The sequence below is a fragment of the Symsagittifera roscoffensis genome, chromosome 6 (genome assembly GCF_963678635.1).
Source record: "Symsagittifera roscoffensis chromosome 6, txSymRosc1.1, whole genome shotgun sequence".
Lineage (NCBI taxonomy): Eukaryota > Metazoa > Xenacoelomorpha > Acoela > Convolutidae > Symsagittifera > Symsagittifera roscoffensis.
In genome coordinates, this window is record NC_087067.1 from 14,378,927 (window position 1) to 14,390,417 (window position 11,491).

The window sequence follows — 11,491 nt, forward strand, 5'->3', positions numbered from 1 at the left end:
AATCCTTTCTGAGTCTAAAATAAAGATACAAGACTTTATAAAAGTATTGCGGTGTATAAATGGTTCGTGCAATAGAACTAACGACAGCCTTAATATGTTTGAAGTAGAAACTGCCCTCCGATTTTCTATTTTCTACTATCTTGATCAGAGTGACATAGACAATAACTTTCAACTCAGAGGAGAGATTGCAATCTGCTGTTTGAACGCTAGCCAGTATAGTTGCGGGTTACCAGCCCAGCCGTAACCTGCGCACAATCATTGTGCGCAGGTTTCGGCTGGTCTATGATATAAAAACCAACAGACAGTTATATGACAGAATGTGCAAATAAGCCGAAAGTTAATCAAGTAACGTACGTTAATTAAAAATTGATCAGCTAGGTTAAAAATCTGAGTTTGCTGCAAGAAAAACTATGGCTATAGGGCTGAAAGAAACACTTAAAAGCTTCGTTTAGCTACGCCTAGTATCCAAAAGCGCACCCGAGAAAATCCACTTTTTTTCCTAAAAAACTATCACGATACGACCAAACACGTTCCAGTTGAACCGTACCACTGGTACTCTAGAATGAGCATGTAGACCGGAGCTGTGGCAAGTGGGTTCGATCCCGTACTCATGATGTAAAAACACCCAAGAGCGCCATAAAAACACTATGTAACAGTCGTTCACTCTCGTCACACATGAGGTTAAGAACAATAAGCCCTGTAACTATTGACTCAAGGGTCAGGGACTTTATCCAATGTGCTTTTGTACCACAGCCATCGAAGCGTTTCCTTTGCAAAAAAAAACGAAAAAAAAACTTATTGCAAAAAATATAGAAACGTTTTTTTTGAAATTGTTTTTTTGAAATTTTTTGCATTTTTTCTTGACATTAATTTTATATGAAAACTGTTGTCGATTATACCTAAATCACTACCTTGTGTTTGTGTAGTCCTCTCGTCAAATCAGTAATAAAAACACGACATTAAATTGACACGACATTAATAAAAAACACGACATGAAACTTTTTTTGCAATTATTAATGAATGTGATCGTAATATTCTGTGCTACTTGCACAGCAACCGACTAGCTTTGTTAATAGTTGCTTTTACTGGGACCCAACTATCATATTTGTACCCACGTCTCGTAAGTAGATTTCAAAAGAGGTGTTTATAAAAAAACACAGCAAGCTTTCCTGCTATATTTGATGACAAATCAGCGACTGTGATTGCAATTCAAGCTAAAAATGTGATATATTCTTTCCTGAAGAAAAGAATATAGCACGTTGACTATTAATATACTTGGAAGTCTTCTAGAATATTCTGTTCAATACAATTTTGGAGGTTCTCGGAGAGGCTCAATCGAATTTTGGAAAAGTCTCGGAGGAAACCGTTCAAAAAGACATCAAACTCTGGCCTTTCAAGGAGCTAAACAACAACAAAAAGAACAAAAAGCCACAAGTCGAAGTCGAGTACAAAGCCGAGATTGAACGATTCCACGCTTAGGAAATCAGCTCGATGGTGTTGATGAAGAGGAAAGAAACGGCCAAAGCAGCTTGCGATCAGCTGTGAAAGACGCAGTGATTACAGTTCCCGAGTACTTCAACGACGCTCAGAGAGCCGCGACCAAAGACACAGGAGCGTTTTTTGGCTGCACTGGTCTATGGCCACCGGGTCGAGATCCAGCTCGAAAACCGCTCAAGATTTGAACGGTTTGAGAGGTTTTCCAGCAAGATTTGAGCGGTTTTAGCAGTTTGGGCGGTTTGTTGGAAAAACCGCTCAAACCGCTCATCATGAAGCAAGATTTAAAGCGCAATCGTCTAAAAACCGCTCAAACTGCTTAAATCTTACTTCAAATTAGGTGAAAAATCTCGACTCGGGCAGGACAAGAAGGCGAATGTGAAAGAAATGTCCTGATTTTTGACTTGAGAGGAGAATTTTTGACGTTTGTATTCTCAAAATCCAAGACGGAATGCTTAAAGTAAAATCAACAGCCCGAGATATTTATTTGGAAGGAAAATATTTCGACATCCGACTTGTGAAACATCTGATTGAGGAGTTCAAACGTAAGCATAAACAGGATCCCTCTCAGAACAAAAGCTCTTTGAAGAGACTCAGAACAGCAGCTGAGAATGCCAGGAGAACCCTGTCATCCGCTGCCCCCATCGAGATTGACTCCTTGTACCAAGGAGTCGATTTCTACAGCAGCATCAGCCGGACTCGATTTGAAGACTTGTTCATCGATCTATTCCGGAGCACTTTGCAACCAGTGACAATAGCTCTTAAAGATGCTCATTGGAGCAAAAGTGACATTCACGAAGTGGCGTTGGTCGGAGGTTCAACGAGGATCCCGAAGATCAGGAACCTTCTCGACGTATTCTTCAATGGCAAACAGCTGAACTGCTCTATCATTCCAGATAAAGCAGTTGCCTATGGCGCTGCAGTTCAAGCTGCTGTTCTGGCGAAAGTCAAAGACAAAGCAATCAATGATGTTCATCTCGTCGACGTTGTACTTCTTTCGCTTGAAATCGAAACTGCCGGAGGCTTGATGACGAAACTTGATGAGATAAACACTAAAGTTCTAATCCGGCTAAGAACACTTTCACTACTTAAGCCGACAACCAGCCAGAAATCACGATTCAGGTTATTGAGGGAGAAAGAGCAATGACCAAGGATAAAAAAAATCTGTTGGGATCTTTCAACTTGCAAGGAGTCCCGCCTGCGCCTCGGGGAGTTACGAACGACCAAAATCGGCATCAGAACATCGATCGAATGGTTGCCGATGTCGAGAAGTTCAAAGCAGAAGACGACGCTTACCGAGCTCGATTTTCAGCCAAGAACGCCCTCTAGATTCATTGTGAAGAGCTATATATATTCAATGTGAAATCATCAGTCGAGGTTTCCGCAGTTGCTTATAAACTGGACGCCAAAGTCAAATTGTTGGTTTGCGATTTCATCAACGACACCGAGACTTGGCTGGAGAGAAATCAGTCGACAGAGAATGACGAGTTGGAAAAGAAGATGAAAGAAGTGCAGGACAAAGTGATGAGTAAATTGTACAGCGCCCGGGTCGAGATCCCGCTCAAAAACCGCTCAAGATATGGGCGGTTTGAGCGGTTTTCCAGCAAGACTTGAGCGGTTTGGGCGGTTTGAGCGGTTTTTTTTAGATAAACCGCTCAAAACCGTTCAAACCTTGCGCGGTTTTTGAGCGGTTTTTGTAGATAAACCGTTCAAAAACCGCTCAAACCGCTCATTTTGAAGCAAGATTTTGAGCGTAATTGTCTAAAAAAACCGCTCAAACCGCTCAAATCTTGCTTCAAATTAGGTGAAAAATCTCGACTCGGGTAGTCAAAAAGTCGAAATTTGTCTGGAGAAAAAGACCACCCGAGCACAGATATTCCGTCATTTTCATCGAAAGTCGGAAAAATAGTAATTAATAAATGAATTAAGTTGGTGTAAGAAGTTAAACTGTTAATAACTGGATTACATTAGGGTAAGAGGGGAAAAGTTTATTTCAGATGTGTAATGACTTCTTGAAGCCAATCGTTGAATATGCATGTTGGTTAGCATCTAACGACAATGATGTTTTTTAGCTCACTTGACAAGTTGAAAAAAAGAAGAAAGCAATTTTTCAAGCCTTCCTACTTAACTTCCTCTTGTAGCCAATATGTTTAACTTTTTAAAGATGTAGGTTTTCTAAGCTACATTAAAGATGTATGTTTTCTAAGCTACATTCTAAGCGACTGTTTTTTAAAACAACGCTCTGCGAGCCGAAAGCCGCCCTGCTTAAATAATCTGGATCTTGAAACCAATGTGTTACCATAAAATCTTTGTATTAACATTATATAATGCAATAAATTATTTCAGTTATCTTTTGCAGCTGTTTCGATACTTTCTGCAGTATTTAAATTTGGTTGCAGCAACTTCCTTTTTCGCGATTTATTAATTGTAAGTAGCGCAATTAAATTTTGGTCTTCTAATGAAAACTTGTGGTCAACAATTTCAAGCTTTAGAGCGTAATTTTTGGTATTCTTTTTTTTTCAAGGAAACTACTGATGGTCTGGCTCATTTACGCTACCTCTACCCTCGCTATATATGGGGGTTTAAGGGTGATTGCCCACCCCCTCAGGGATTTGCCACCTTGACGAAAAAAAATGTTACCACTCGGTACTATTTAAGACCAACGCTAATATGTTTCAAAAGGCACTTTAAGCGCCAATATACACTAATTTTGAGGGGCGAAAACACGAAAAACGCAATTTTTTAGTCAAAATTTTCAAAAAAGTGACTAAAAAACTAAAAAACACCTAGAATGTTTTGGCCAAAAAGGGTATCAATGATTTGGGAGAGCTCGGAGTTTCAATCATTTTGGTCGTCAACCTGAACGTCCTGCCCATTGAAAAGTAATAAAACGAAAAAAATAGTTCATGGAAAAAACGGTAATTGCAAAATAAAAAAACAAATAGTTTTCGACTCTTTTCCACTTCCGGCAAATTTGAACTTCAATTTTGAAAAACTACTTAAATGTTAAGAGAATGCAATGCATTTTGCATAGCGAATTAACTAACAATTCTGAACAGATTTGATCTTCATGATTTACATTGTAATATCACGCATTTAGCCGTTATAATTCGTAAAACGACTATGAAAATGAAAAGTTTGAAATATGGGTGGGGGGCACTTTTATCTTACTGATAACTAGCACATCAACCTCTGCTTTTTCTCCATATTATTTTGATGAAATAATTTTAGGTTTCACTTTAAGGTTTTGGTAAGTACGCAATTTCAGAAGCATAATACAATCACAGAAAGTTTTTAAACAACCAAACAAAATATGTGTTGTATTAATCTGCAGTTTGCTAGGGTACATGAAAATCAAACTCATTGAGTGTTTTTTGGAGAAAGAATTTAGGAAGCTCACTAATGATCTAAAAAATTTCAGTATCGGAGATCCAGAACAAGATGAAGACACTTTTTCAATTAGTGTTTGCCACAGTTTCTCTTTGTTTGTTGCTATTGATATGGAACTATCGACAGAGCAACTTTATTATCTGGGATACCCGCCGTGATTTGGTGGAATTGGAAAAATTCGAGAATTATTCTTCAAATTCCAATTTTATTGCGAAAAATTGTATATATCAGTTGAATACTTCTCAATGGATGGAAAAACCGATGTCAAATCCGAAGTTTTGTTTTCCGAGTGGCGATGTTTATATTCGAGACATCGTGGTCAAAGATGGTAACTTCGAAATCGATTTGCAAAAAATACTGTTCAACAACTACTTTGCTCTTTTTCCAGGTATGCTGTGCCTTTTTTTACCAGCTATTCAGTAAAAAATGGTAAGTCAAATCCTTCTTTTCAATCAAATAAAGAACCGCCTTTGTTCTGTAATGGCTGCCAGTATTTGCCAATGGCCCCTTTATACTAGTATGGTATTTAAGTACTATCCTTTTTCGCATATCAATTACAATTTTTTTTCAAAATCACTAAAAGAGCCATAAAATTTTTTTTCTAGGTGAACATTTGTGGTTCTGGGCATTTGTAATCGTCAAGTAAAAGGTGATGACTTCACGCATCCTAAAAGCGTTCAAAACCATACTAAAAAAATAAAATTTACACCAATTTTGAGAGAAAGGTTGGAAGCATCAAAAATATTATAATTTTTTATAGAGAAGCAAATAATCCCAAATGATGTTATTTATAATAACCTCATTTGGGACTTGACGGTTTGTATAAAATGACGGTTTACCAAAAGACGGCTTATAAAATGACGGTTTATGAAAAATATCATTATTCGATACAATGGTTATCAAAGCTTTTTCCAATTGATTGTATTCCTTTAGAAATCTAATTTGGAGATTATATTATGTCAACAAAAAGTTACTCCAGCCAATTGGAATCAAGATTTCAAAAATTTGAAAGAATATAGCAAAAAGTATGTCACATTCGAGCAATTTATTGGACGCTGACTGGCTGCGAGTTTTCACTGTTTTTCATATATCCAAAAAGAGCCATGTTCCATGTTAAGAACCCACATTGAATTTTCCTTGATACAAGTAACAACATCTAGCGTGCGCGTTTACGGGTCTTCTTAGCCCTTAAATTGACTTTTGTTTTGCCTAGAGTGAGCACTCAGATCAAGGCTGCACTGAAATTTTGAGAAATAAGACGGCTCATGATTTAGTTAGAAAGGACAAAAAGTTCAGAAAAGATAGAAAAAAAACGATAGAAAAGATGGTAAAAAAACAAAAAATTAGTAATGAAAACTTAAAAAATTGTATTTTGGTTTATCTTCCCAATTCTATGTCAAAAAAACATGGTAAATTTTGCAATTATTAGCGCAAATTGAGATCAATTAAGTACGCGGATGCAATATAGTAGGTACCTGCGCTACGCGTTAGAAGAAAATAGGAACGTTTCAAGCGATTTACTTTTGATGAAGTTACAAAATTTCAAACTTCAATCCCACATAGTTTTTGAAAAATGGTTACAAGAAAACACATTTTCAATTTTGAGCAACATTTTTTTCAGGCTGTACAACAAAATTCTGTCCAGATTTTATTGTTAACTATTCGAATTTCGTCTGGGAAAATCACCTGACTCTAAGTGAAATTATTTCGTTACTTTCTTAAAAAATTAGAATTTGAACTTCAGTAAATACTGTAGTTTTCTCGAAAAATTCAAAAATCAAATTTTGATATTTTTCTTTTGAAGTGAGATAGCTCTTAAAATTTTTCACATAAAAATATTAACTGACAACAAAGATGAGCAAAAAAAGTAACCAAAAAATGATAATTTCAACATCGGCGAAAACGCTTTCAAAAAGTGGCCATACTTACGTCTTACCTAATAATTTTTTGTTTGTGAAAACAAGTTTCAGTGTTTTTTGGCGAGTTTAAGTGGTCAATGACGGTATTTTGTGGGTACTAAAATTAACAAAAACATTATATGTTGGCTTATTTTGGCTCAAAACTGTCTTTGTTTAATTTCAAGGCAGGTATTTCTACTATGAAATAAATTGTTTGAATGGTTTTTCCTTGATAAACTATTTGGAAATCTTTTCATGAATGAAAAACAGTTATTTTTTATACTGGTTTAAAAGAATTGTTTTAATTCAAACATGTATTCAAATGTAATCGAAAGGCTGGTACGACAGATTTCACAAACTGTAATCATTTTTATGCGGACACCTTTTATTTTTTTCTCAAAAGCACCTTGATTCTCCGCATTGAAGTCGAAACATAAGTGGTTGAAACCCACACCCCCGTTGTCTGGGAATTGCTGCCGGAAAAAAAATCTCAGCCTAAAAAACCAAAGTTTTTGAATTTAGTTTTAAGCAAGGGCTTAGTACTGGTTCTCAGTTGAGAACTGAAAGTATCACAGATTTCATTGTAGATATATTCACCGTGTATGAATAAATGAAACATTTTGCGGGTTTGAAAAACAGTCTTTCAATTTAAAAATCCTTCTCACGCCATTAATATTTTCGTGTATTTAATAAAAAAATTTTAGATGCCTCCTTTCTGGATATTGGAGCTAACTCTGGAATATATACTGTATCCGCCGCTTTATTGGGACGCAAAGTATTTGCATTTGAGCCATTGCAACCGACGCTTAACGCACTCAAACACAACGTGATTATTAATAACTTAACTGACAAAGTATATATCTATAATTACGGTCTTCTTGACAAAGAAAAGTGTGTGACTTCAACGCTTCAACAAAATCTCGTCAATATTGGAGGATCGCGTCTTCTAGAAGATGAAAACTGTTCTAACCATAGTCAGATCAAAGTTTCAACACTTGACAGATTTTTGCCCACTTTGATACGAATGAACATCAATCAGCTCATAATCAAAATCGACATTGAAGAATCTGAGCCCTATGCAATATTGGGAGGAAAAAAGTTTTTCGAAACGGTTGATGTTCCAATCATACAAATGGAAATGCTTCATTTGAGCAATAAACTGAGATCAACAAACCCAATTGACAGGGAGAAAAAAGAAATCACGTGGAAATTTCTGCATTATTTGGACACAAAGTTCAAGCCGTTAACATTGGATAGCTCATTATTGAAGGTGCATGATGCTGACAAATGGAATTTTCTAAACATAGTGTGGGTTTCAAGAAGACAACAAACTGCTGCAATGTTTTTTTGACATATCTGTATCTGTATCTTTTTGACATATCTGTATCTGTATCTGTATCTGTATCTGTATCTGTACTTTTTTGACATATCTGTATCTGTATCTGTACGTAGTATCTACCCGGAGTAACCATCCCACAAAAATCCCCCTATCTTTAAATCTTTTTAAAATTTCTAGAAAATATCCGCTGTCTTAAACTTTTTTTTTACAAGAAACGTTCTAAGATTGCAACTTTTTCCCAAAAATCAATAAAACTAAAATTACTTTGAATATGTTTCCATAACGTAACAGATAAAATAATGTAACAGATATAAACAAACTTGGGAATTTTTTTTGTTTTTTTTTGTTTTATAATGTATGCATTTCGAATAAAAATTCTCAAAAAACGAAACATTTTTTTAGTTACATCCAATTCAGGGTTCAATAATTTTTGCAGACAATACTAAATCAATTTTTTATAATAATCTCACATAGCTTCGGACGTGCGTGTGGTATATGGGTTCATGTATATTTTGACAAAGTTTTTAAATTTATAAAGCTAGCAGATTATTCGGTCAACAAATGTTCCAAATCAAAAAGTTTGTTTACGAGTTTCAGTTATTATACTCTGCGACAGCAAATAGTTTCTAAAAAAGTTTTAAAAAATATAAAAGTTTGAAGGAAAACAATGTTTTTAATTTTGTAGAAAACGATCCTATTTTACAATTTTCCTGCAAGAAATAGTTCCTAATTGGTAACTCTCTTAGAGCCTAATTTGGTAAGATTTTTTAACAATCTTCTAAAAAAAAGTGAAGAATGCAAATTTTGGTCGACCCGGGTCTGAAAATATATAATTTTTACCTTGAAAACATCATCCAATCAGTTGAATGGCTTTAGACAGACAAGTTTATAGAAATTTTTAACTTCTAATGATTAAAAAAACGGACCAAAAAGCGCAATGTAAACGAATTCCGCAACAAGCTGCAAATGGCTTCTGTAGCGGAATCCGCAACAAAGATTATTTGACTTTTTCTATGTTGTGGAATCCATATACATATGTCTAAAACAATGTTGTGACCCAATGTTAACAAAAAAAGCTAAATATTACTTTGTGGATTCCGCGACAACTTGGACGGCTTTTTATACTTGCATTTTTGATCATAATAAAAAATTTTGGGTTCTTCACGCAGGAAACTGTGAATTCATTTTGGAACAATGTTAAGCGCGAAACAAATCAATACGCCTAAATAATGTGCATTTATGTTTAAATTTTCTATCGGTTTATTTATTCGTCTTTCGGTACAATTTTTTTGTTTCGAATTTCGATACGAAAGTAACGGAATATTTGTGCTCGGGGTGGGTTTTTTTTCTTCAGACAAATTTCGAACTTTTAACTAGCCATTTTGACGGATTTTTTTTTTCGGAAATATCACTTTGACGGGAATATCATTGGCAAGGTATTAATGCACTGAGCTTAAATTTGAAAGGATTTTTCACCCGTGATTATTTTTTGTGTAAAGTTACGGGGTTTTAAAGTTTGCCTTTTGGCCAATTTGGAACAATTAACGCGCGATATATTTCGCGCTATTAACGCGTTCGTAAGCGGAGAGTTAATCCGTCTTAGAAATCGTTCCAAACTGGTTGAAAGAAGCTTATTTGCCATAAGTGATTTGTTACAAGAAGCGAAATTTATCATTTTGTACTTTATTTGGTATGTGCGTGGATGATTTTTGATAAAAAAATTCTAATTTAATTTTTTTTTCATGTTGTTTTATTTAATTTTTTGATGCTAATACTGCTCCATAAAGCTTAAAAGGCAGTCAGAACATACAGGGCTTCACCCTGATACATGCAGTCTTGTTTCATTTATTAAAGAAAATATTTTGCATGCGAAGTTTATTATATTTATATATTAAATAGCTGAGCCTTTGTGACACAAGAGACCTTTTGTTGCAAATGTAGAGTCATAAAACAATTTAGGATAAAGAATAGAAATTGCGAAGCTTCAATGAAAAAAACTATGAGAAATGAATGATAAAAAACTTAGTTTTTGTTTAAGATTTATCAAAAAAAATGTTTGCCAGAATTTTGTGGGCGTTAAATAAATGATAAATTTCTACGTTTTGTAACAAAGTCAAAAATTAAGCCTCAATTGTTCTTCGTTTGGCATCATGACAAAGCAAATTCAAAGCCATTGTGGCTTTTGCACTGAAAAAGATTTCTTTCCATTTTTCTCTCAGCAGGTCAAAATCTGTAAAATATGAAGTTTTTTTGCTGAAATCTTTCATGTACCTTTTTATTTGATAAAAAATTATACTGAAAATACATGAAAATCAACGGAAAACTACTTTTTTCGAACATCAATTTTTTAGAAAAACGTTTTATGTCAAAAATAACGTATGTAAATCACTACAGCGTGTATTTCAATGGCACAATGTCATACAAGTTTTTTGGGATGTATTCACTTTTTGCAAACTGGTTTGTTGTTTGCTTTGCGAGACTTCTCAGCATTCAATTATTTTGCAATTGTATTCCTAGATAAATCTATGATCAGATATGCGGACCAAAAACTGTCTATACTTTCATCAATTCTGTGTCAACTTCTGATACAAGATTGAAGCGGGTTTTCATTATTTTAGCCAATACTTATCTGCAAAAGTGTTTGAAGCATTTGTCAGAAAAATTTTGAAAGTAACAATAATTTAAAGTAAACTGCAAAATTCAAATCTTATTACAAAACAAACTGATAAGATGAGACATAACAGACCCATTTCTTGTTTTGAAGCTACATATCAACATTATCCGGGGATGTTTGAAAATTTGATTCTCGATTGCATAATATTTAATATAATCTGAAAGATAAACGATTCCAAATTCAGTTATGTTCAAATATTATTAGAAAAACTGACCTTAACAAAAAAACTTGATCGTCGTATCTGACCAATGCTTCCACAGTCCTTATAATTTGCATAGCATTTTTGATGTTTCTCGAATTGATCGCAAAATCCATCTGGACTAGAGACAGTTCTCTTTTTTTGTTATTGCCAAAAATGCCTAAACTGTCAAAAATGTCTTTTTCTATTCTGGTCTCCGTTTCTGGTAAATTGATGTAACCATTTCCCAGGTTTTTGTGTTCATTTATTTTTTTTAAAATAATTAGCGGTTGAAATCATGAAAACCTTCTATAAACCTTAAAAACTCAGCATTTTGATTCAAAATTTTTCATTTTGTGTACACTTGTTGTGGTATTATTTGGCATATTGAGTTCGAGTAACATTGGCTCATAACAACTCTAACAATCGAAATGATAATAATTGATAAAATTAATAGTCCTCCAGTCGTGGTGCTTCTCGTATTTTTATATGAACATTTTGCTACTCCCGCAAAAAGA

The 11,491-nt window shown here is 34.5% G+C and overlaps 1 long non-coding RNA gene and 1 pseudogene across 1 annotated transcript; both read left to right on the forward strand.

The window, feature by feature from the left end:
• The first annotated feature begins 1,016 nt into the window (after positions 1-1,016).
• LOC134848604 (heat shock 70 kDa protein-like) lies at positions 1,017-2,823 on the forward strand (annotated as a pseudogene).
• Positions 2,824-3,743: 920 nt separating this feature from the next.
• Positions 3,744-8,354, forward strand: LOC134848088 (uncharacterized). Its single transcript, XR_010162894.1, has 3 exons — positions 3,744-3,921; positions 4,916-5,272; positions 7,487-8,354. It is a non-coding gene; the product is annotated as an uncharacterized LOC134848088 (long non-coding RNA).
• The last annotated feature ends 3,137 nt before the right edge of the window (positions 8,355-11,491 follow it).